The 25,091-nt window shown below is 37.7% G+C and overlaps 1 protein-coding gene across 1 annotated transcript in view; it reads left to right on the top strand.

Annotated features, from left to right (window-relative positions):
* Positions 1 to 25,091, top strand: part of MACROD2 (mono-ADP ribosylhydrolase 2) — a 1,406,961-nt gene that overhangs the window by 157,671 nt on the left and 1,224,199 nt on the right. The gene's annotated exons all lie outside the window — the stretch shown is intronic.

Genomic DNA, 25,091 nt, shown 5'->3' with positions numbered 1-25,091 from the left:
TTGGTATTCATAATTTTCTTGGCCTAGTAGGTGATCATAAAAATTAGAATGGATTAATTTTAGCTATATATTGGAAGCCTGTCAATCCCCTTTAGTTACTGACTGACCTGTATCCCCAATCTTGGTCTGATGAGGCTTTAGCCCACATGTTCCCAGCTTAATAAAAACATTTCTAACAAATGTAACAAGAACAGAAAGACACTGTTTAAAATCTGAATCTTGACAATATTATACTGTTTTATAAATTTATTGTAAAAAATGACATTTTAAAGTTAAATACCTGAAATAAAAAGAAAGTTCTCTTTTATAGTATGGTTTACTTCATTTATTATCCTTATCATAATGGAGATAAAGAAGTAATACAAAGTTTTAGGACAGGGGCACCTGGGTGGCTCAGTCGGTTAAGCGTCTGCCTTCGGCTCAGGTCATGATCCCAGGGTCCTGGGATCGAGCCCCGCATCGGGCTTCCTGCTCCGCGGGAAGCCTGCTTCTCCCTCTCCCACTCTCCCTGTTTGTGTTCCCTCTCTCACTGTGTCTTTCTCTGTCAAATAAATAAATAAAAATATTAAAAAAAAAAAAAACAAAAAAAACACAAAGTTTTAGGACAATTTAGCAAATGGGTAATGCAGTCAGGATTTTAAAAGGAATTCACTTTCAGTGACAGAATACATTAAAAGCTTAACTTATTATATTTCATTTCTGTGGAGCAAATTGTAAAAACTAAAACAAAAAAGCACTGTTAGATAAATTTGAGATTGAAAGCCATAATACTCTGAAATGTACCTAGGGAATTTAGAAGAGTAAACTTCATTTAGTTTCAAGAGATTACAAAGTACCAATTTGTACAATAATGTTATTTTTTGGGTAGACATTAAAGAAAATAGATACAATATGGCTCTTTTAAAAAGCTGTATATAAACTTAGCCAATTCCATATTTACTAGAAGAGAAAATAAACATAGAAATTTCAATTTTCTAGTGCCTTGTTTTTGTGTATGTTTTTGTTTAACCAGTAGGTCACTTGTGCACTGAATTTATATAGCATTAAATGTTACTCACTGTTACTCAAACGTTAAGTATTTATAATACCATTTTCCATTTTAGGATAATATCAACACTTGTTTATTTTGGAAAGCAGAAGTAATCTGCTTAGATTGTTCAATGGCAATTTCATACCCAGAACACTTCCCTAAGCGTCACTGCTTATTAAAGCATGAAGTCCTATATTTCCCCAGCCATATTAAGTAGCTGGATTCAGGCATGGGAATTGGCAGTACATTTCAAAACATGGACTGGGAATGAATATTTAGGTAAGATTTACTGAAAGATAATTAGTCTATATATTCTTATAGATGATCTAACAGTTCAGGAATAAGTCCATTGGAGGACCCTTTTCCTAGATAGCACTTTAATAGCTCCCATGGAGCTGGTTTTATCCAACTAAGCTTTGAAGTGCTTCCATCTACTTGTACGGAGGGTATCTACTCCCAGCACTACAGATTCTATCATTGGGATTAGTCTAAGAATATCATTGAAGACGCTGATCTTTTTAGGATTTTAGTATACTTAGACAAGTACCATTAGGCTAGTTTTTACTTTGTAAACACTGTGGATCTTATAATTGATCATTTTCTTTTTTCTCTCTTAAATTAGCTTCTAGAACTCTAAGAACCCAATCTAGAGGCCCACTTGTAGTCCAAATATTTCATGGCATGTATCTGTGTATGAATTTACTTGTTCTCCCCATCTTACTTTCCTTCTCCTTTACTCCATTTTCTTGCTCATACTTAATTCATTGCATCTTGGCTAATTGAATGCTTTCTGCTAAGCTGACTTGAATCCCTTTTTAAAATTAGGTGGGTTATTAATTTATTATTTATTGTATAGATTGCTTGCCTGCCTCAGTGTAATTTTCAAGTCATTAGAACAACAGAATTTATAGAAAATTTTTGACATGCTACTGGGAATATCAAAACTAGGCTTTGAGAAGATCTTACACTCTTAATATATTTTTATATATTAGAGTTAATTTTCTTAAACATTTCAACTGCAAAGGAAACTGGTAAGAATTTTATGGATAAAATAAGCACATATGACAGCATAACTCATCTAGTACAAAAATTAATTAATGGTTTTAGAAAAGCATCTATAATGTTTAGTTATATATTCCATGGCATCATTTCCATAAAAATATCATAATATGCTTTATCTTCATATTCAGTTTCCAGCATACAAAGAGATTGCATTAAAACAGTGTGTTTATAAATTAGTTATTTAGAGCACAGAATTCATTTTGGTGAACAATTTCTAAGTGGGTTAGGATCTTATATTAGCCCATAAAATTGTTTCATTCATAGTGTAAAGGAAATAATATTAATTTATAGGAGATATTGCAGAAAATACTATTTTATATTTTAAAATAGAAAAAAAAAGACCAAGAATTAGCTTATTTCAGTTATGAAGCCTAGGACAAAAGTGGTATAATTAGAAGATCAGGATGTGGATACAAAATTTCATGTAGATTCTAGAGAGAAATTCTGGTTATACTTAAAAGGAGTAGGATTCATTGTACTGGGCAATTTTGCTTCACAATATATGAGTTTTCCCTTCTTTCTGTCAATATAGCATTAGTGGTAGATACTCTTCCATTTATCAAAATGATTAAGCTCATTTTTGCCTTGAAAATGGAATGAGTAACAGAAAAGAAGAAGAACAAATGATAGAAAAGTGGATTGATATTCCTAAGGTAACAGGATAAGAGCTGGAAACAGAAAAAAAAGCATCTAATAAAGGGAAAGTTTATGGATACGAGGGAAATTTTCTGAGGTAGCACCAAATGAGCCATAAAGTACTGAAGTCATGAGGGGTGTAGAGGGTTCATGAATTGCACAGAACTCTTAAGGGGAAAAATAAGAACTGCTGAGAAAGGGATATTGGATCACTCAGATCCCCATGTTGCCAGGAGAGTTGTGGGCAGGGAAGAATGAGGGCAGGGAGGGATCCTGAGCAGATGGCAATTTCTTTATTTCAAGGTATTGGCAAGTTGAGTGTTTACAATCTTGGAAGTGCTTATACTTTTAAAATTTCATCTCTAACATACTGTGCAGGTATTTGATACCTTCAGTATACAGAAATTATTCAAAATTGTATTTCAAGTATAAAGTACAGAACCTAGGGCCAAGGGCATAGTAAAGAATTAATGTTAGTTCTTATTATTTTCTGGCATTTAATACAATTGTCCGTGGAAATTCTTCATATTCACTATTTATTATTATAGACATGGTTCTCTAAATCGTGACTTACATTTTAAAACAAAATACAGAGAGGTGGTTCAAGATGACATTGTAAGGATGCCTGGGTGGCTCCATTGGCTAAGTGTTCAACTCTTGATTTTGGCTCAGGTCATGATCTCAGGGTCGTGAGATCAAGCTCCACATTGGGCTCCATGTTTAACAAAGTCTGCTTGAGGTTCTCTCTCCCTCTACCTATGCCTCTTCCCCCACTGTGTGCTTTCTCTCTCTCTCTAAAATAAATAAATAAATCTTTAAAAAATTTTTTAAAAAAAAGGTGACATTGTAGGAAGATCCTGAACTTACCTCCTCCCACAGACACAACAAATATACAGCTCTATATGGAACTATTCTCTCTGGGAAAACAACAACAACAACAACAACAACAACAACAAAAAACAAAAAAAACCCTGAGAACTAGTTGGATACCTACTCCACAGCAAAGAAGGATAAAAGTGCCACACCAAGAAGGGTGGGAGAGGCTGAGATGGTACTCTCACCACTGCCCCCTACAGTGACCCATAATCAGGAGGGATTTCAAACAACCACAACAAAAATATGAATAGAACTTCTCCCTAAGGAGCAAGTATCCCACATGGCACCCTTAGCCTTGGGTCCTGCACCAGAGGGACAAGTCCTCAAAACATCTGGCTTTGAAAACCAATGGAAATTATATTCAGGGAAAACATAGGGCTGTAGGGAACAGTTTTCATTCTTTTTGTTTGTTTTTAAAGATTTTATTTATTTATTTGACACAGAGAGAGTGAGAGAGCACAAGCAGGGGGAGCAGCAGAGGGAGAGGGAGAAGCAGGTTCCCTGAACATGGGGCTTGATCCCAGGACCCTGGGATCATGACCTGAGCCAAAGGCAGATGCTTAACTGACTGAGCCACCCAGGTGACCCAGGGAACAGTTTTCATTCTAAAAGGGGTTGTGCACAGACCCACTGTCCCCAGGACTCAGCACAAAAAGCAGCACTTTGAAAAGAGCCTAGATAGGTGAAGGAAATTGCTAAACTTAAAGCTTCTGCCAAAGGAGTAGAAGTCTGTTGAGATTCTCTCTGGGAATGAAATGCTGGCAGATGACATTATTATGGGCTCTGTCTACCTTGCTGGTGCTTTTGAGTGCCATTTTGTGCCCTCACTCTAACCATCTAACAGCAGCAGGTGAGCAGTCCCAGCCCCAGCTGCTTGAATCACACTGCAGGATGTAGTCGATGAGCAGCCCCACCTCCCCCTGTGCAACTTATGTGATACTGCTAGATGCAGCATGCAAGTAGACCTCCCCCCTTCCCCTGGCCCTGTAGCTTGCGCTGCATGGTCATGCCCCACATGCCCCTGCCCCATGCTGATCACATGGTACCTTCATACTTGGTGGGCAAGCACCCCTGCCCCTCTCCAGCAGCATCACTCACGTGACCAGCCAGAGCCAATGGGTGCACACAGCCCACACAGGGCACACCTCTTGAGTGCCAGCATCAGGTAATTAGGGGGCATTACATTTCTGGCCCCCAGTGGTCTGAAACAATCAAAGAGATAGCTTGAGAGATAACAAAGAACTAGAGGAAGGTTAAACAAAAAGGTTCATCTCCTACATAGAGTCACTCCTTTAAGACAGAGATAGATAGCCAATTTGCATAACAGGCTGAAACAGAGAGTTGGGACTCTTTCTCCCTCTGCCCTTCCCATGGATGTGTGTGCTCTCTCTCTCTAAAATAAATCTTAGGTTTATTTATTTATTTTAGAGAGCTTTATAAAATATTTATTTATTTATTTATTTATTTATTTATTTATTTATTTTAGAGAGAGAGTGCACATGCAGCAGGGAGGGGCTGATGGAAAGGGAGAGAGAGAATCTCAAGCAGACTCCCTGCTGAGCATGGAGCCCAATGTGGGGCTCAGTCTCCAGATCCTGAGATCATGACCTGAGCCAAAATCAAGAGTTGGATGTTCAACTAACTGAGCTATCCATGTGGCCCATGACTTCAGTCTTCTTAAATTTATTGAGACTAACAAAATACCAATGGTATTATTCACAGAAATAGAACAAATAATCTTAAAATTTCTATGGAACCACAAAAGACTCCAAATAGTCAAAGCAATCTTGAAAAGGAATAGAGTTGGAGGTTTCATACTCCCAGATTTCAAACAATGCTACAAGACAATAGTAATCAAAACAGTATGGTACTGGCACAAAAAGAGACATAGATCAATGGAACAGAATAGAGAGCTCATATAAACCCCCACATATATTATTAATTAAACTATGACAAAGGAGACGTATACAATGGGACATTTTCTTCAGTCTCTTCAATAAATGTTGGGAAAACTGGATAGCTACATGCAAAGAATGAAACTGAACCACTATCATGTACCGTATTTAAAAAATAACTCAAAATGGATTAAAGACTTGAACGTAAGATTTCAAACCATAAAACTCCTAGAAGAAAATATAGCTCCTTGACAGTATTAGTGATATATTTTTGGACCTGATTCCATAGGTAGGGGCAACAAAAGCAGAAATAAACAAATGGAACTACATCAAACTAAAAAGCTTTTCATGGTGAGGGAAACCATTGATGAAACAAAACAGCAACCTACTGAATGGGTGAAAATATTTGCAAGTCCTATATCTGATGAGGGGCTAATATCCAAAATATATAAAGAAATCATACAACTCAATAGCAAAAAAACCCCAATTTTATTTAAAAATGGCCAATCTTATTATAATATTAAAAATATTCATGAAAAGGATGAGATATTGCCATTTGCCACAACATAGATGGATCTTGAGGATATTATGCTAAGTGAAAGAATTCAGATAGAGAAGTCAAATACTATATGATTTCACTTATGTGCAGAATTAAGAAAAACAAAACAAAACAAAACCAACTCATAGATACAAAGAACAGAATGACGGTTGCCAGAGAAGGGGGTATTTGAAGGGTGGGCAAAATGGGTGACCTAAAAACAGTAAATTGTCTTCTATAACTGTGAAAACCATTTAGAAAATTCCCAACAAATGTTTGCTGAGGAGGGTTGACTTTCTTTTTGGATGCAATCTATTGAAACATTTCCATCACTGCATGTTACTAACAGTCTAGTCATGATATCTATTTCTGAGGCAAAGGGAATGACAAATTCCTCATAAAATTCCCAGCATAACACTCAGGCTCCATTTTTGTTGAACACTCAGAACTTTATACATTTATTTCAGTAAGCTTACTGCCCCTTCATCCAAAGTAGTTCCTATCTAAACTTGTTTTTTATTCCCAAGATCCTCATTAGGAGATAGCTGATTCAGCTCATTGACATGCTAGTGCTGATGTTAAGAGTGCTGACTCCTGACACTAGCTCTGTGTTCCTTAGGTTCCTCTCCTGGAGTGCATTTTCTCTGACTGCTTTTTAAGGCCACAAATCTGAAATACCATTTACCCTTGATAGAGCTGTAGATGAGCTTATTTTGAAAATATACTGGGTTGCTCTTGGGTCTTAGGTACCCCTCTGTAGTCCCTACACACTAGCCTACTTTACAAACTTGGAAGCATTTGGGCTACTATGTATGGGAAGAAAATTTTGCCCAGAGTGAAGGCAAATCAGCAAGTACCTAGGCATCTTCTTCACTGGTAAGTTTTCACAGCCTGAATCACAACCATATTCTTCCAAACCTCTTCCCATTCATAGTAGGTTGATCTATGTGACATCCCTGAATATGGTCTGTACAGGTAGATGTGACTCTAGGTCTGTTCTTTTACCTTTCAGGGCCTCAGGTACTTCACATTGCCTCCTGCTGATAAGGCTGTTCGCCTCATTGCCTGAGAACTCTCTTAGTTCTGCAAGGAATTTATAGGTTTCCCCAAGAGAGATAAATAGTCCCTTCCATGCCTGTCAAGGACTATGTAGCACATTCAGCACTATCTTTCCCTTGCACCATCATGTAGCACATCAGGGGTTCTCTCCTCTTGAGCTTATCTCCTCTCAAGTACCTCTATGAACTTGGCAGATTCACCCAGGAGTGGGGTCATGATGTCTCTTTACAGTAACAGATTCTTTGTTTCTTTCTTTTTTTTTTTTCTGGCTCCTTTGGAATAGAGAAAAGCTAGTGGCATTGACTCAATTTATAGGATGACAAAAACAAAACCAAAACTACACACACAACAAAACCCACATACCCGGATGTCTTTTTTAATTTCTTGATCATAAGAGTTTGTATTCGCTCACTTACTCAGCGCGTATTTCTTCGGTACCATGCTTCAGGTAAGCTCTGCACTGGTCCCTGGTGATGCATTGCCCATGTTGTTATGGAACTTGGCCTATTAAGTGACATGCAGACAGATAAACAAAGCATAGAATGGTATAGAAAGTGCAATCACAATAGAGAGAAGAAAAAAAGAACAACTCACAGAAGAGGAGGAAATGAACTTCACAGGATGGGGTTAGGACCGTAGAAGGTACTCCTGGGAATGGATATTAACTAATGAATGAATGAAAGTGCTAGGAAAGGATATATAGGGGATCTTTGTGTTATTCCTACAACCTCTCTGTAATTTAAAAATTAATTCTAAATAAAAAGTCAACAAAAACTCACCAGGCAAATGATGGTGAAGCTGAGAGAAAGGCATTTAAAACATATGCAAACAAAACAAAACAAAACAAAACCCTGTTACTCATTTGGTATTGTTCAGGGATTCTGAGGGAACAGTGGAGACAGAGCTCCCGTGCATGCAGTTGACTCTGGATGGATTTGAATTGCTATAAGTAAAAGGGTGAGACTGAAAGGTTTTCATTAAGGGAATGGCATGATGGGATTTTCTTTTTAGAAAAGTCACTCTATGATTTTGTGGAAAACAGACTGATGGGAAGAAGTAAGAAGAAGGGAAAGCATGTGAAGGGACAGTGGTCCAGGCCAGAGGTGATGGAGTTCTTGATCAAGGAAGTGGTTACATGATTGGCAGTGAGAGTATACATTCCCAAAACACTCAGAGGTGGCATTAACAGGACTTAGTCACTACTGGGATTTCAAAATGAAGGAAAAAAAGGAGTGAGAGATTTGCACTGTCTGGCCAGATTGATTCAAGTTAATAGAAAAGGTAATCTGTGAGAAGGAACACATTTTTTTAAAAAGATTTTATTTATTTATTTGACAGAGACACAGAGAGAGAGAGGGAACACAGCAGGGGGAGTGGGAGAGGGAGAAGCAGGCTTCCCACGGAGCAGGGAGCCCAATGCGGGGCTGGATCCCAGGACCCTGGGATCATGACCCAAGCCTAAGGCAGATGCTTAACGACTGAGCCACCCAGGTGCCTTTGCTATGGTCTTTCTGTCTGTACATGGTCCTCATGTTCCTGCTCTGTTGTACAGCTTTGACTATTATGGACTGAAAAAAAGGATCCAAGTGATAGTACCAGGAGTACTGATAAACTGAACACTAGGTGGTCAAAGGCAAATTTTATGGCAGCTCCAGAAAGGAAAAGAGGGTGAAGTTGAGAAAGCAATTAGGGGCTGGTGGGGAAGTCCTTTGATAGAGAGGAGTATTGTAAACCTCACTGCAGCCTAGGATAATTGGCCAACAATTGTGTAGACAATAGTTAGGGGAAAAAAAAAAAAACTATTGCTGAGGCATATCTCAACTTCAGCAAATATGGAGAGAAAAGAAAAGTGATTTTTTATGTTTGGATGTTGGGGAGGTATATTCATAAAGACTGTGCTCCAATGAAACCACATAAGATAGATTAGTTCTACCATTTCAAGGAACCTTTTTCTTCAAACTAAATGGTGTATTCATTCATCAGTCCAGATAAAGATACAATAATCAGTGCAAAGGAAAGATCTTTTACCCTTTGGGTTGTCATATATTCAGAACAATTTTCGGGGCGCCTGGGTGGCTCAGTCGTTGAGCGTCTGCCTTCGGCTCAGGTTGTGATCCCAGGGTCCTGGGATTGAGCCCCACATCGCACTCCCTGCTCGGCGGGAAGCCTGCTTCTCCCTCTGCCACTCCCCCTGCTTGTGTTCCCTCTCTCGCTGTGTCTCTCTCTTCAAATAAAAAAAAAAAAAGAACAATTTTCATCTCTATTATAAGCAAGGGCTTAAATTTAAATAATACTGATCATATCAACTTAACTGGACTGTAAATGATACTTGAATATTTCCACTAAGTCATTGGCATACATAGCCTCTAACTCATAACAAATACAGCAGGCATGGTCAAGAATTATCCAGAATCAGACTTAGCATAAAAGGATTTTTTTTTTTAAGGAAAAACACTAGCTGTAATCAATTATGTATAAGTTAAAGGTAATGAAATATTGGGAGGAACTTCAGAAACACAATAAAGAAGTAATGCTCCTTAGTTAGAAATCTTGGATAATGAAAGATACTAAATTTAACTTTTCCTGAATGTAACACATATAAAAGGAAAAGTAGATTGGACTCCTGATTCCACCACTTAGTGCTATGCCCTTTCAGAATCCACTCAATCTTACCGCAACTCAGTTTCCTCTCTCATGACATTGGCGTAACCTTAATCTGTCACACCTACCTCCTAGGGTTGTTATGAATACCTAATAGGATAATGTATGTGAATGTTTCCTATGAACTTAGAAATTCATCATAGTTTGATTTCCCTGTTCTCAGATGGACCATATGGAATCCTAAAGACTTAGCTAGATGTGAACCTTTTCTTCTAAGAGAGCATTTGATTGTGTGTCTTACTGGATGAATAACCATCAAAACTAGAGAATGCCAGTAACAGTAATTTTTTTAACTAACATCCCCTAAGGAGTATCTTGAATTTACTTCTCAAATAAAGAGGAAGTGAGGGTGTCACTCCGCTTTAGGTTTTGAAATTCAAGAAAAGAATAAAGAGATGTTTGAGTTTGATTGAGGCCAGGAGACAGAATTTAAGCTAGTCTATTATTAATAGTAAGGCTTTAGACCTTGTTTTAGAAATGACCTCCTTGTAGACTATGAAGTGGTACGTACCCTTAAGACCTAACCACTGATGAGCTTACCAAAAGCAATATGTTTCCCCCATCAGAAACCTTCCCTCTCAGTGTAGTTAGAAAAGGAAAAATCTGCTGCAGGGTGGTCATCCTTCATGTAGCATAAATATTAAATGGAACTGGTTCGTTGTCTGCTGAAGGTTTTCTTTGAGTTTTTAAATGCAAAGAGGTCATTCTTGTACAATATTTTCTGGTAGTACATCGTATTTCCTAACCCAGCTGTGATGTAGAACCTTTTCTGTCTCAGCAGGAAGAGAAATTTACACTCCAGTTATTTACTTTTGGTAAAACATTTCCTATTTTAACACCTATTTGAAAGTGTAAAAACATTTTTTTGTTGTTGTTGGGGGGAGGGATGAATTATTCATACAATTTTCTTGCTTTAAACCAGAACAATGATACATCATTCTTTAAATATCTGCCCGACAGGCTTTCAGTTTTAACTCCTTTATTTCCTGGTCCTATATTACACATGATCAAGACATTGGGTTTACATCAGAAGCAAAATGCTTCAAGTTATTCTGGGTTCTGTTTAACTTCTTACCTGTTTAAAAAAAGGAAAATCACCGTTTTGGAGTAACCTTACACCCACACCGGTTGGTGGTCACTTTCTGGATGCCTGTAGAAATCCATTAGAAGCACCCAAAACATAGCACCTGCTGTATAGCATTTTTGGAGTACAGCTATGTTGTGTGTCAAAAGCCTAAAACCTTTTATCTTTAGCAACTGATTCTCAAGCATATGCAAAACTATTAGCATTGTTTACAATCAGCATTGTTTATAAGAGAGAAAACCCAGAAACTAATTAAATATCTAACATTAGTTATAAGGAAATTTTAAAAAATTCGTAAGAACTAGCCATTGAAAGTAATACTTTAAAAGCTGTTTTTCTTGACATGAAAATCATTTTGTATGATTATAAATAAAAGAATCATTATAAATAGCATGAATAGTGTTATCTAGTTTTGTATAAAATATACATTAATTATTTAGATTGTTAAAAATTCATAAAATATGATCTGAAAGGGCACACACCAAATTGGCAGTGTTGATCTCTGATAATGAATATGTAGGTAATGTGTATTTTTTTCTTTTTGTCTATTTAGTGCTATTTTGTATCTTAGTTCATAGTGGACATGTATTATTTGTATCATAAAAAAGTAAGAAGAACTATTTAAAATAATATACACATCTTCAAAGAGGAGACTACAGGAAGGAAAGTGGTGAAATTGGCTGTGGTTTATCCTGATTTTAGGACTTTTCTTTTCAATTCTGTCAAAAAAAAAAGTTAAGCCTTAAAATATAAGTCTGAAAACTGGTTGATTGCATGTGTTTGATCCTGAGGTTCACATATCTTTTATGGATTCATACTTTGTGATTAATTCCTACATTTTCACTCTAACTTTTCTACTTAGTTGACAAAAAATTATAGGTGATATTCACTTCTAGATATTTCATTATTAGGTCTATAGTCACAAAGTAATAGATAAATGCACTGATTGCTGACCATGTTCCATACTTTACATGGATTACTTACCTACTTTTCACAATACCCCATAAGGTAGGTATTATTCTTTCCCCCATGTAAATGGTATTATTCTTTCCCCCATGTAAATAGACCAAAGCCCAGGGAAGGCAGGTCTTTGCTGGAAGTGATATAATCTTGTAGTAGATCTGGGACTCAAGTCAAAAAGGATGACTCTAGAGCCATACAATATTTTAATTTTTACCAAAGTTGAAATTAATAAAAATACCCACTTAAAATGAAATGAAACTTTAAACAACGTATCGGTCTGTTTTTCCTGGAAGTATAAAGTTGGTAATTTTTTTTAACAGGAAAATATTCCAAAGGGTATTATTTTCACTGGTGGCTTATAAAGAGCTTTAGAAATTTTGATTTGTAATTTTCTTCTCTTTTTGATAATATGTGTGTGATATATTTTATACGAATGTAAAAAAAAACACAAAACTTTATGCCATCCATTAACTCAGATTTTTTTCTTTTTTTGGAATATTTATCCCATCTCCATTCGATCTCTGTAGAGTAAGTAATTGCTTTTTTTTTTTTTTTTGTCTGTAACCCATAAAATAACCAGAACCTGCAAACTCACTCTGTTTTCAAAGGTTCAATTCATTATCACCTCATATCTTGTTTTCAGGAAAGACAGCTATCAAAAGCATCTAAAGTTTAGGCTTTCATTGCTTAATGTCAAAGTTCAAACACTAGGAAAAAAAATTAATCCTTGTAAAAATCTCATTGCACATGATATTTAAAAACTACTTGACATCTGGAAGGGGACAACAACTGTTTTTACACTTTAATGTGTAAGTTCTTTTAACTATCTTCACACCAATTTCTTTCCACAGGCTTATTTTTCCCCTTTATCATTTTGTCTTTACCAGATCTATATATCTTTTTGTCTTGTCTGCCTTCTTTTTCCCTTTTTCCCTTCTTTTTTCATTCCTTTTATCACTTACATTTTTCTCCTTCTGATAGTTCTTTTTTATTTATACTAATAATATGGATGGGAATAATATATGCAAAATATCTGGTTTTAAATACATTTAAAATTAAGTTAGTAATACCCTTCATGACAGTGAATGAATAATATTTTCTGAGAATAAACACAGAAAAACTATGGCCAGAACTCCCAAAATGACATAAGATAGAGAAGTCGCTTTTATCAGGAAAGATTGTATTTCAGTTATTGGTCACAGAAAAACTGACTTAAAAATGACTTTTTTCCTTCATATAACAAGTCCAAAAGCAGGTGCTTCTGGTGTTACCTTATTGACATGAGGGCCAAGCTCAATATGATTTTCTTGACCTTTCCCTCTTGGTGGTAAGGTGGTCGGTGTAGCTCTAGCCATCACACCAACATTCAAGATGGGATGAAAGAAAACATATTTACCTGGAGGGCAAAACATTCCTAGACATTCTCTGCAAGTTTCTGTTTGCAGTTTGTTGCCACAATTGTGCTCAGAGGGTCAATTCTACTTGCCCAGAGCTGGGGAGTGTGTTTTAGCCACTAAAGATTGCCACCTGAATAATAAGTAAGATTTCTCTCAATAGAAAGGGAAAATGAATATCAGGTAGATGTATTAGTTATATATTTCTGTTCAATGTATTAACTCCAAATCTAGTGATTTGAAATAATAAACATTTACTATTTCACAGTTCCTGTAGATCAGGAATTTAGGATCGACTAAATGATGGCTCACTCACTGTTAGCAGGAGGCCCTGTACCTTATCTCCTGGACCTCTCCATCAGCTGCATTTATCGGTGGCAGTATGGGACAATAGACGGTCCCATAATAAAGTTTCAATTCAAGTAAAAATAAATCTTCGGCCTCAAGTGAATGTGGTTTTGTAGGGCAGCTCACCAGTGATAGACTCAAATTGTAACACCTCTAATGTATAGTTGAATTTACTATGCAATAAGTCTGAAATTAAGCATGGTGCCTGTTTTAATTTGCTAGGGTTGCCATAATAAAGTACCCTAAACTGGGTGGCTTAAACAACAGAAATTTACTGTGTCTCTCATATTAACATGTATACCGATTGCAGTGTGCCTATGTGATTATAGGTATACTTACTTCTTCTGTGTCTTTTCCTAATATGCATCAGTGAAAAACCGAACTGCCAACTGATAAAGGAGCATATTTAGTTTCTTTTCTAAGTGAATCTCATTGGATTTAACAAATAGCACTTTTATAGACTGTATATGTTATCTTCACAACATAAAGTTACTTGATTACTGGTGTTTTTAACCTAAGGTAGTTTTGTTTATTATAATTAACATTATCATGGAAGAAGAACCTTTCCAGACCTTGGCAGTATAGTATTAGTGCATGACTTAAAGGAAATATAGCAGCATTAAAAAGCACCAGCTCTTATATTTGTATGCTTTGTGGGGACCTGAACTTAGAGCATCTAAACTCGGAGGTCATACTTGCCAATGAAGGATTTTTTTTTTTCTCAACAGTGCTCTATAACCTTTTAGAAATTTGCCAACAGGGTAAATATACTCTCCTTAATAGTCTGCTGGTCTGCTGCAAGTGTCAGAGCTCAAGATATCTGCTTTTTAATTGCCATGTTCAAGGTCTAATTATTTTCTCTCTATTGGGGCAAGAGAAATGTAATGAGGAAGTAAAATCATTAAACACCTGTGAGTAAGGGAACAGAATCTTCTTGAATTCTGTGAATTAGCTTCCTGAGCACAGCTGTGGCTGTGGCTAATTTCTATCTGAACATACCCTTCTCAGTTCTTTGAGAGGTCATATGAAATATAAAGGAAGACTGCAGAACTCTTGTAGTCTTTAAAGAGTAGGGAAGACAATGGATTAAAAGGCCATTATTACATGTAGACTTACAGACTGTTAATGGTTAAGAGTTTATTAACCTCAAAGTGTCAACATGTTCTATAAGTGAGTAAGATAGTGTGCAAGTCAGGCTACGCATATGGTGAGCACTGACATTTGAGTAAGTGGCCTGGAAATATGTGGTGCTGGACAGATTTCACACTTCCTGAATCCTCAGAATTTAGACCTTCAGATTTCTATAAAACCTATTTTACTGCCTCACGGATTATTTATTATACTAGTCTTCATGATTCTGTATTTTTCTGCCATTCTCAGCTATTTGAGTAAACTACCACATGACCAAACTCTCTCAAAAGCAGAGTTTGCTATCATAATTATACCAAGACTAAGAAATCACCAACCTTTGGTTCTGTGAGAGTATGTGTGTGTACATGTATTTGTACATAATGCAGCATGTTAAATAAATTATATGTGTATGTATTTATTTGTGATTATTTACCACTTAGGAAATAGCAATACACATGGCAGAGATTGAACTAAGTGCTTTTCCCACATCATCTCATTTATTTTTATAATAATTTTCTGATGAAGGTATTTTCTGCATTTATTAGATAAAGAAACTGGGTCTTACTAAGTGACTTAGCTGGGAATTGAACAGAGGTTTGTCTATCTCCAGAGACTATTAATGTAAGCACATAGTGACCATATTTTGCCTTTTCACTACAGAAAAATCTCCACTAATTTGCTGATGCTGAGTACAACTAATTTTATATGGGTCCATGAGGGGAAAAAAAATTTTGGATTTCTCTGTGAATTCTAAAAACACTTGCCCTCATATCAACCTTTGAAAATTCTAATAGCAAGCAGGAAATTGGGTTACTTCCGTGATCACATTGACAATTCCAATAGGCAAATTGTAGTCACAATGAGTCCCTGGAGTCCAGCCAGTCTGGCAGCCTTGATGTTGGGCTCAGTGGAACTGAACCACATGCGTGTGGGAGGGAGGAGAGCTGGAGTGCCATGGCTGCTTACTCATATCTCACAGACTGACTGAAGAACACCGGCTGAATAAACCTGAACCCATGAAGGAAAATGAATGTCAGAAGAACCAGCCATGGCCATCTCACATAGCAATGGGGAGGGAATTTGCTGGAGCCAAAGAGTGGGGTCACATAAGCCCACAGGCTGGACTCAGGGTTTCACGGGTTACTGGTATGAGTGATCATTCACATCTTGGGTCTTCTGACAACTTGAGATGAGTGGTTGAACATGTTTGAGCTTCAGTTTCCATACCTGCAAATGGAAACTTGAGTGTTTTCTAATAGAGTCTTTGGTGAGGATGAATGAGGTCATGTTTTCAAAAGGAACCACAACACAGCGCCTGATCCATAAAGGGATAATAGTGTTGTAGTAGTAATGATAAAAATAGTAGTGCCCCCTTTTAGCCATATATGTCAGGGATATTGGCCCAGTTGTCCTCAAATGTACTGTGTCAGGTTTGTCACTGGAGTTTGTCTTAGTTTGGGCTATTATAACCAAATGCCATAGACTGGGTGGCATATAAAGTATACAGATTTATTTCTCACAGTTGTGGAAGCTAGGAAGTCTGAGATCAAGGTGCTGGCAAATTTGGTGTGTGCAAGGGCCTGCTTCCGGGTTCATAGACAGCCGTCTTCCTGCTGTGTCTTTATATGGTGGAAGGGGAAAGAGAATTCTATGGGGTCTCTTTTATAAGGACATTAATCTAATTTATGAGGTTTCTACCCTCATGACTTCATCACCATCAAGGGCCCCACCTCAAAATACCAGAACACTGGGGATTAGGTTTCAACATGTGAATTCTTGGGGGACACAAATATCCAGGCAATGGCAGAATCTCTGCTTGAACTTGTGATCATGCTGTTTTGATGAACCCATTAGATGTCTCCCTACCATTTGGACATCTTTTTTCTTGTTTTTTTCCAAGATCATTTTAGAGATGAACATAAATTTGTATAATCATTTGCAATTTTTAAAATTTTTTAGTATAACGCATATGTGGGTATTGTACACATATTAGGGATAGAGCTAGATGAAATTTTACACACTGAACAGTTTTGTAAACAACACCCAGTTGAGAAATAGAACACTTCCTCCAGTTACTACCTGCTTCCCCACAACCACCCGGGGGAGTGTATCCTGAACAGTAATAGATGAGTTTTGCCTGTTTTTGAGATTTATAAAAATAGAGCCATGTAGTTTGTATATACTTATGTCCCAGTTCTTTCACCCAACATTAAGTCTGTGAGTTTTATTCATATTTTGCATGTAGCAATGCTTTGCTCTTTTTTTTTTTTAATTGCTCTATTGTGTGAATATACCATAATTGATCCATTTTCTTTTTGATGAACATTTGGATAGTTTCCAGTTTGGGGATATTCTGAATAGAGATTCTATATTCTTGTGCATGTCTTTCAGGGTACAAATGAATATACTCCTGCTGGATATTTACCTAGAATTGAGACTGGTAGGTCATAGGGTATGCATTGTTTATAATCCTTTGGAAAGTACATGTATCAATTTACATTCCCACCAGCAGTGAACTGGGTTGTTTTGAATGATTATTGTTTACTAAGGATTATTCTGCCTGCATTGTGATTACTCTTAACGCATTTGGCTGAGCAGAATGCAGCTGTATTAAGGGCTGGTCCATGTGGGCCCTAGATCTCATAAGGACGGCTGAGAACAGGGCATGCCCTGTGATCTGTGTGCGAGGCTACAGAGCCATCAGAACCATGCACCTCTGCCTCTGTTTTATGGCTTGATATATTTTGATAGCAGTTTTTAACAGCTGTGGATTTCTTTTCCTAATGTTTTCTTGGAAACTGAAACGAGTTTGAAAGCAGCCCGATTCATATAGACCACACAAGTTAGAAGAGGCATATTGGATAACACAAATACTGGCTAGAGTGGCGCCAGAGAACAAAAAAGATAAAACTTACTTATTGAGTAACTAGTAGATCCAGGCATGAAATTTAGTAATATGCTGTTTAAACATAAAAGGTTAAGAAGAAAAACTTGTTTGAAATTGTAGAAGTGTCTGACTGCTAGTGTAAGGAATGTGTGAGTTTTCACGCTGACATCCATCCCCCCGTATCAAGGGCAGTTTCAGCTTATCAGGTGGCCTCCAATTTTAGTAACGAGGAGAAAAATGGGTTATAAATATGATATCTCGTGTTAATTCAGACCATTCGTAATCCTCTGTATTTTGGAAAAAGTCAAGCTAAAACCACAAGACAGCAGGAACAAGGAAAAATTTCAGTAATAGATTGAGCATTTGCTGTGCTTGAGGTCTTACACACTTTTTCCCCACTTTAATCCTCAAGCCCTGGCAGTTGTATATTTTTGCCATCCTTTTCCCCACAGATCAGTCCCAGAGATGTTAAGTAATTTGTCCAAGTTCCCAAAGTTCGCCAATGACAGAGTCATTTTCAGAGCCAGGTTTATCTGTTTCTTCACTGCCTCATATTGCCATAGAAACATGAAGGAGAAGTAGTATATTTTGGTGGAAGATAGCAGAAAAACTATTTTAAAAAAATCTGATAGACTTTACAAATGCTCCTTAAATCTCTCTTGTTCCATTCTCTCTGGAAGGAGTAGCCAAATACCACTTGGTTATTTCACTTTCTGCTGTCTTAGAAAGGCCAGCCTGGCCTGGACGGCTGTCTTTGTTGTCCTCCTTCCTCCGTCTGTGTCCATCTCTGTTCCCTTATGTTTTAGTTTTCTACCTCTCTCCTCTTCCACCTAGTGGTCTTATCAGTAAAATCGGCCCTTAAACTGTCCAGAAGTCTTCGCTATGACAAGCTACCCAGCCCATTTCCAAAATGAATTCAGGAAGCATTCGATAGGGTGGCAAAGCCTGGAATTCATGGTGGTTTGGGGGAGTGATATTCATGCAGACGGGACTTCCCGGGCCATGCCCGGAAACACATCAGAACCATCAAATCATGTTGCTTTTCACTGTGAATTGTGCAAGACTGTTGAATCTCAGATCTGTACCTCTGAAACAAATAATGCAATCTATGTTAAGAAAAAAAAGAAGAAGAAGAAGAAGGTAGCGGGAGGGGAAGAATGAAGCGGGGGAAATCGGAGGGGTAGACGAACCATGAGAGACGATGGACTCTGAAAAACAAACAGGGTTCTAGAGGGGAGGGGGGTGGGAGGATGGGTTAGCCAGGTGGTGGGTATTAAGGAGGGCACATTCTGCATGGAGCACTGGGTGTTATGCACAAACAATGAATCATGGAACACTTCATCTAAAACTAATGATGTAATGTATGGGGATTAACATAAGAATAAAAAAAAGAAAAAAAATCATGTTGCTTTTGAAGATATAGGTAATATGAGCTAAAGTGACTTTGGGGTGTTTTTTTCCTGGCTATCTCACTTAGAGGGCTTTATTATGAAGCTTGAGCTTAAGACATGAACTGGTAGCCCAGATGAGGAAAGTGTTTCAACTCCTTGCACTATCTAGAATTGGTGCTTGAATGACAGAGTTGTATGATAGAAAGCACCTTCACGATGATACAATCCAAGCACCTCATTTAATGACTGAAGCTCTCAAAAAGGTCAAATCCAAGAATGCCAAGTATGGGAGAAGTTAGGCCTAGAATGAAAATCTCCCAATTCATACTATAGTCCTCTTTTCATATGTAATTTGATTTTTTTTTTCTGGTTTTGTGATTATAATCTTACAGATGACTAAAATTAAGCAAAATAAAGCTAGCTGATTAAATCATTCAGGGCAGGCTCCCTTTCCAGCATCACCTGGAAATACATAAGAGTCAACATTGGATTGGATAAGATTATGGGTGGAGAAAAAAAATGGTCAGACTTGTTCTACAAAAAATGATTATCAGATGTCTTCCTTCTAAACTCAGAGTGTACATAAAACAATCTGCTGCTCACGGCATGACCATAACAGTTTATTTCTCTTCCTAAAGCAGGATTGAAGTCATCTAATGTCCCCATCTCAATACTAGCTCATGCTTTTTCTATGTATAAAAATTTGGATTATTTTCTCACTTCATAGACACATTGCACCTTTTATCTTTCAGAAGGTAATTGCAATGATTGTATTGGCCTTTGTGTGATTACACACTCACGTGACAAGATCACAAGTGCATTTTTCCCATTTCCACTGAAAAGCTGTGAAGGAGTCTAGAGTCTTTGGATTTGTGTCATCATCTCCATTTCCTCCCCTATCCCATCATTTACAGAAAGCTGACAACACAAGGCATTTAGTCAGCAGGTCGCAGTGGCCTTTACAGCTCTGTGTTTTTCAAATTAGAATTTAACTAGGAACTTTACATTGTACCATGTACCATAACCCAGTTTTCTTAGTCATGATTGGTTTATATTGTTAAGCAATATGGTAAAAATAAAATTCTAGTCACCAAATTCTTCTTAATAGAAAGAATGTTCAAGAGGTTGACAAATAATAGCTTTTCAAATACCTAACTAATCTATATATTCTTCGTATCCTCCTTATTCTTATCTACTCTAGGCCTTTTATTTTAAAACTTTATAATATCTTAATCACCAGTCAATATTTATTAGATCATTATATCCTGTATGTAGATTCATTTCTTATATTTTAACAAACACAATAAAAGTAGTAGCATAGGCAGTTTGATTGTTTGCTGTGGGCCAGGTCTTGGGTTAAGCAATTAGATTAACCCCTTTAGGGGTGCCTGGGTGGCTCAGTTGATTGAGAGGCCAGCTCTTGGTTTCGGCTCAGGTAGTGATCTCATGGGTCCTAGGATAGAACCCATGTCGGGCTCCCGATTCTCTCTCTCTCTCCCTCTCCTCTCTTTCTCTCTCTCAAAAATAAATAAATCTTAAAAAAAAAAAGATTAACCTCTTTATTCCTCACCTCAATCCCATGAGATAGGCACTATTGCCCCCTTTTCACAGATGAAGAAACTGAGGCTCAGAGAGTTTGAGTCATCCCAATGTTATACATAAGAGAGGTCAAATAAGGATTCATGATCAGAACCTTCTGATACCAAGTTACTGTCAAGAGTGAGAGCACATTATTCTGCTTTTGAAATGGGTGACCTTTCTTTTTTATTGCATGTTCACATTGACTGTTTTATCTAGAGGAAAAAAAGAAAAGGAAATTCAAAACACCCTGATTCATGTAATTGCCAGTGAATTGATAGCAGTGAGACAAATGTATAGGTACACAGAGAAGCATAGGGGTGGTATTAGTCAAAATCTATTTAGACAATAGCAATCGTCTATTTTCACAAAATCTAGCATCCCTACAAAAACACTTTGTTCAGATAACTGAGTTTTATTGATTCAAGTACCAAAACTTGTAAAAGGTAACTTTTAATGGAAATCTTTTCAAAATATTTTATAGACATACCTGTATATTTAGACAGACAGCCCAAGGGGCATCACTTGAAAAATCCAAAATTTTACTATGTGGTAGAATATCCCTAGGTCTCCTTTTATTTGTTTTCAACTTTCCTCTTTTGATGTTATTTTTCTTATGTTTGAATCTACTCAATTCTTCCCTCAGTTACTTTTCCTTCTAATGTGCTGTGAACTGCAAAACCATGTAACACAGCATAGCAAAAAATCTGTATGGAGTGATTGGAATTCTTAGGGGAAGCTTTAGAGTCAAGTAGAACTTCAGTTATATCTTTTGGGGGCACCAGAGAAGTTTTACAGTTTTGCAGTGCTGATTTATTTATTTATATGTGGCTTTGTTCACACATGAATGCACATGAAACAAAATAATTGTAAATATACATAATGATAAAAAATATGAGGAATGGAAATGTATGAAAAAGAATCAATTTGAAGGGGCTTTTTGGCAGTCACACCAAAAAGGCAGACTTGGTTAAAATTTTTGTTACCATAGAAGATAATACCTAACAGAGATAGCAGTATTATTTTTGTCCTAAGTGCTAGAAGAAAATTTTCTAGGAAGCTTATTATATATCTTTAAAAAAATTCCTATATTTAGGATTGTGATGTAGTGGATTAAAAGATGTTACTTCCTAGCGTTGCTTTCAATAAAATCACAATCATCATCAATAAACAATAATTGAACAATTAGTATGCTAAAAATACTTTGAACTAAAGAATGAAATACGGAGGTTTTCTCCCTAAAGCCTTAACCATCTTGCTAGGAAACATAGACAGAACTCATATAGCTAGGCAACAGAAGTCAGCATATGTTGTCATTACTGCATTCATGTTAATCATAGATATAATATTCTCAACATAGTTCTTCAGTTTTTTTTTTTTTTTTTTTTTTTTTAGTTTTTATTTATTTGACAGAGAGAGAGACAGCGAGAGAGGGAACACAAGCAAGGGGGAGTGGGAGAGGGAGAAGCAGGCTTCCCACCAAGCAGGGAGCCTGATGCGGGACTCGATCCCAGGACCTTGGGATCATGACCTGAGCCGAAGGCAGACGCTTAATGACTGAGCCACCCAGGCGCCTCAGTTCTTCAGTTTCATGACTAAAATAAATTATTGAGGTTTCCCCAAATGCTTATAGGACATTAACCTCACCCAAATCAGAAAAAATGTATCATCTATCATTTTTGTGGATGCCTGCATCCAGTGACTAGTTAATGCAAGTGTATAAAAGGCCTGTTCCATCACCCCAGTTTGTGACAACTCTAAAGGGAGTCCCAGTTTCAGAGCTCCCCATGGGATCAGCTGTGGCATTGTGGGGACTGCATCACAGCCCAGGTTTCTTCTCCACTCAGTCTTGCTTCCTTTATTTCCACCATAGCTGTTCATCTTGAGAACGCTCCCTGATAAATTTCCCATAGTCCAGTTTCCATCCCAGAGTCTGCTCTCCTGGAAAACCAACATGCCAGTCACTTTGTGCAGGCCGCTAAGACTTCTGTTCAAGAAGAATTATAGTCTGGTTTCAAAGACAGTACACAGCGGTGCATAGTACTTACGGCCTAGAATGGGCTGAGGGCCAAATGAACTGTTGAGATTCTGAATGATTTCCATCTCAGAAGTCAGGGAGATTGCTGAGAGCCAACATGGCCAAGGAAGGTTTCTCAGAGGAAGCTTCTCCTATGTTTCTTTCTTGCACCCAAAGGACCCATCTCAGAATGTTAACAATTCATACTGCTACTTTCCCTTGCATGCTTATTTATAGCTGTGCATAACAACTTGAGAGATCATATTCCTATACTGTTACCTTCCTGGGGTCTCTTCCTAAATCTTAATGATCTGTATGAATACCATTTAAGTAGAAACAGTGAACAAAAGCAAGCAAGAGGGCACTTGTGTTTATAACAGTAGAACCCTGTTCAGTTGCTGCCTTTCTCTCGGGTTTGTCATGTAACTTTGACTTCCAAGAAACGGCTGTGCCATCCTGTCACTCAATAATATTTTTGCCCTAAATACTGGTAGTAAACACCTCTCGTTCTGTTGTGTCTCATGTTTTGCCATCTCCACTCAGCATAACTTGCTCTGCTCAGAGTTCTGCTCTTTTTTCTGCTGACACAGTTTCAAAGGAAAGCCTTAGAAAATGCTGATGATAATAATACTTCAGTGAGGTGCAACATTAAATTGTCATCACCCATATGGGTGGTCTTCAAGTCGAGTTTCCCCAGAAGCAGACTGAGGCTCAAAGATGTGAGGGTAGGTAGTGCGTTGGCAAGGTGCCTCAAGGTAGGAGAGTAGGAAAGTGAGCAGGGGAAGAGGAGGCAGCCAGTCAAGGAGTATCATCAAGTAGCTGAGCTTAATCCAACTAGGGACCTCTGGAAGCCCATGTCGGTATGTATCTCGCCTTTACCCACCCAGTGGCAAAGGAGCATGGCCACTAATACACCAACTCCTGTCAGTCCTCTCTTAGGAACAGCTCCGCTTGGATGTGAATTCCTCGGCATCTCCCAGCTCCCGTGTGCTGGAGGAAACCAAGCTTTGGAAACCAAAGAAAGCCCTTTGGCAAAATAAATACATAAAGTGCAGGTACCAGCAGTCAGGCCTGGTGGACACTGATATAAATGGTTAGGGCAAGGGGATGTGAGGGTGGATCCTCAGGCTAATGAACAGAAAACACAGATATTGCAGTTATCCTGTACAGTTTGGGTGTTTCTTCCTCACTCCTACATCTGATTAGTCTCTAATTAGTCTCCAGTTTCTACTGACATTGTCTGCCTGCTAACTCGGAGCTTCTCCTTTCTTTGCTATTTTTGCTGTTTTCTGGTCACCTCTTTTCTAGTCTTTGCTTTTTTGCTGTGTTCTGATTTCTCTTGCACACCTCAAGAGTTCTCACCTCGGAGCCTTTTGGCTTAGTGGGAGGTTGGGTCCCTTTGCTGGAATGTATATGTTATATTCTTATTGAAGTTCTTCTCCAAATCCCCCTTCTCCACGATGCTTCCACATATCCCTCTCCTGCAGTTTGTGGCACTTCATCGTGGCCTCGTTTGAGCACTTCTCAATGTCTGCCTTTGATTAAAGTTATGTTAATAGGCATCTCTTTTTCTCACTAGATTGTGAACTCGTGAAGGGAAGGTGTTCCTGTTCAATCACTGTGGCACCTGCAGCAATGCTTCACATATAATGGGTATTTGATAAATGCTTGTTGAATGAAATGGAATCATTTAAATCCAAAGTAGGTTGGAAAAGGGTGCTGTTTCGAGGGGGCTACCTGATTCGGTTACCTGCATGGGGAAAACATGCACTCGATTTTTCTAACAGCTTGCATTCAAGCTGTCATTAAAATTAAAGTCCTTTATTATATGCTTTCATTGTTGCCGAAATAATACTCCCCATGCCTTGGAGCAGTAAATGTAACAGCCTCTCTTAGTTATAATTTTGTGACATCAGGCATCAAGCAGTTGGGAAATTGCAACTGTCGGTATTATAACTTTACATATAGTATATCATTACAAATGAGAAAAACAGGGCCTGGAGGCAGGGATGCTCTGTAACAGTACTTTTCTGAGAAGAAAGAAAACTCAGTGGAATGACAGTAAATTTCTGTAAAAGCATTTTCTCCTAAAAAAAAAAAAATGACAGTCCCCACTTAATTACCCTTGAATAATTTCTGTTAACTTCTGTGTGGCAACATGCTAAAAGAAACAATTTTTTTCCCCTCTCTCTTACACACACACACAATTCTGAGAGAGATCATTTTAGGAGTCTGGGCAGATATACTGGTCTAGGAGTTTAGGGCCTGGGCTGGGAAAATCACTCTGCTTTCCTTGAAATGTCCACTGTCTCCCCACCTCCCTGCTCTCCCCCACACATTTAGATGTTCTGCATACTTCTGTAAGCTAAATCTAATTTCAGTGAGCAGGAGAAAGAGTCTTTAAGGAGATATGAACAAAAAGACGCATACTGTGTTCAAATGAGTTCAAATGGATCATAGTTCGAGGGAAGGGAAGAGGGACAGTGCTCAACTGGAACTTGGAGTCAAGGCGAGGACTATGGATGAACTCTACTGACCGTC

This window comes from Mirounga leonina, unplaced genomic scaffold, assembly GCF_011800145.1.
Source record: "Mirounga leonina isolate KUSES-001 unplaced genomic scaffold, KU_Mleo_1.0 Mir_150, whole genome shotgun sequence".
Classification (NCBI taxonomy): Eukaryota; Metazoa; Chordata; class Mammalia; order Carnivora; family Phocidae; genus Mirounga; species Mirounga leonina.
Note: the sequence above shows the minus strand (reverse complement) of the source record. Positions and strands in the feature narration are given on the sequence as shown.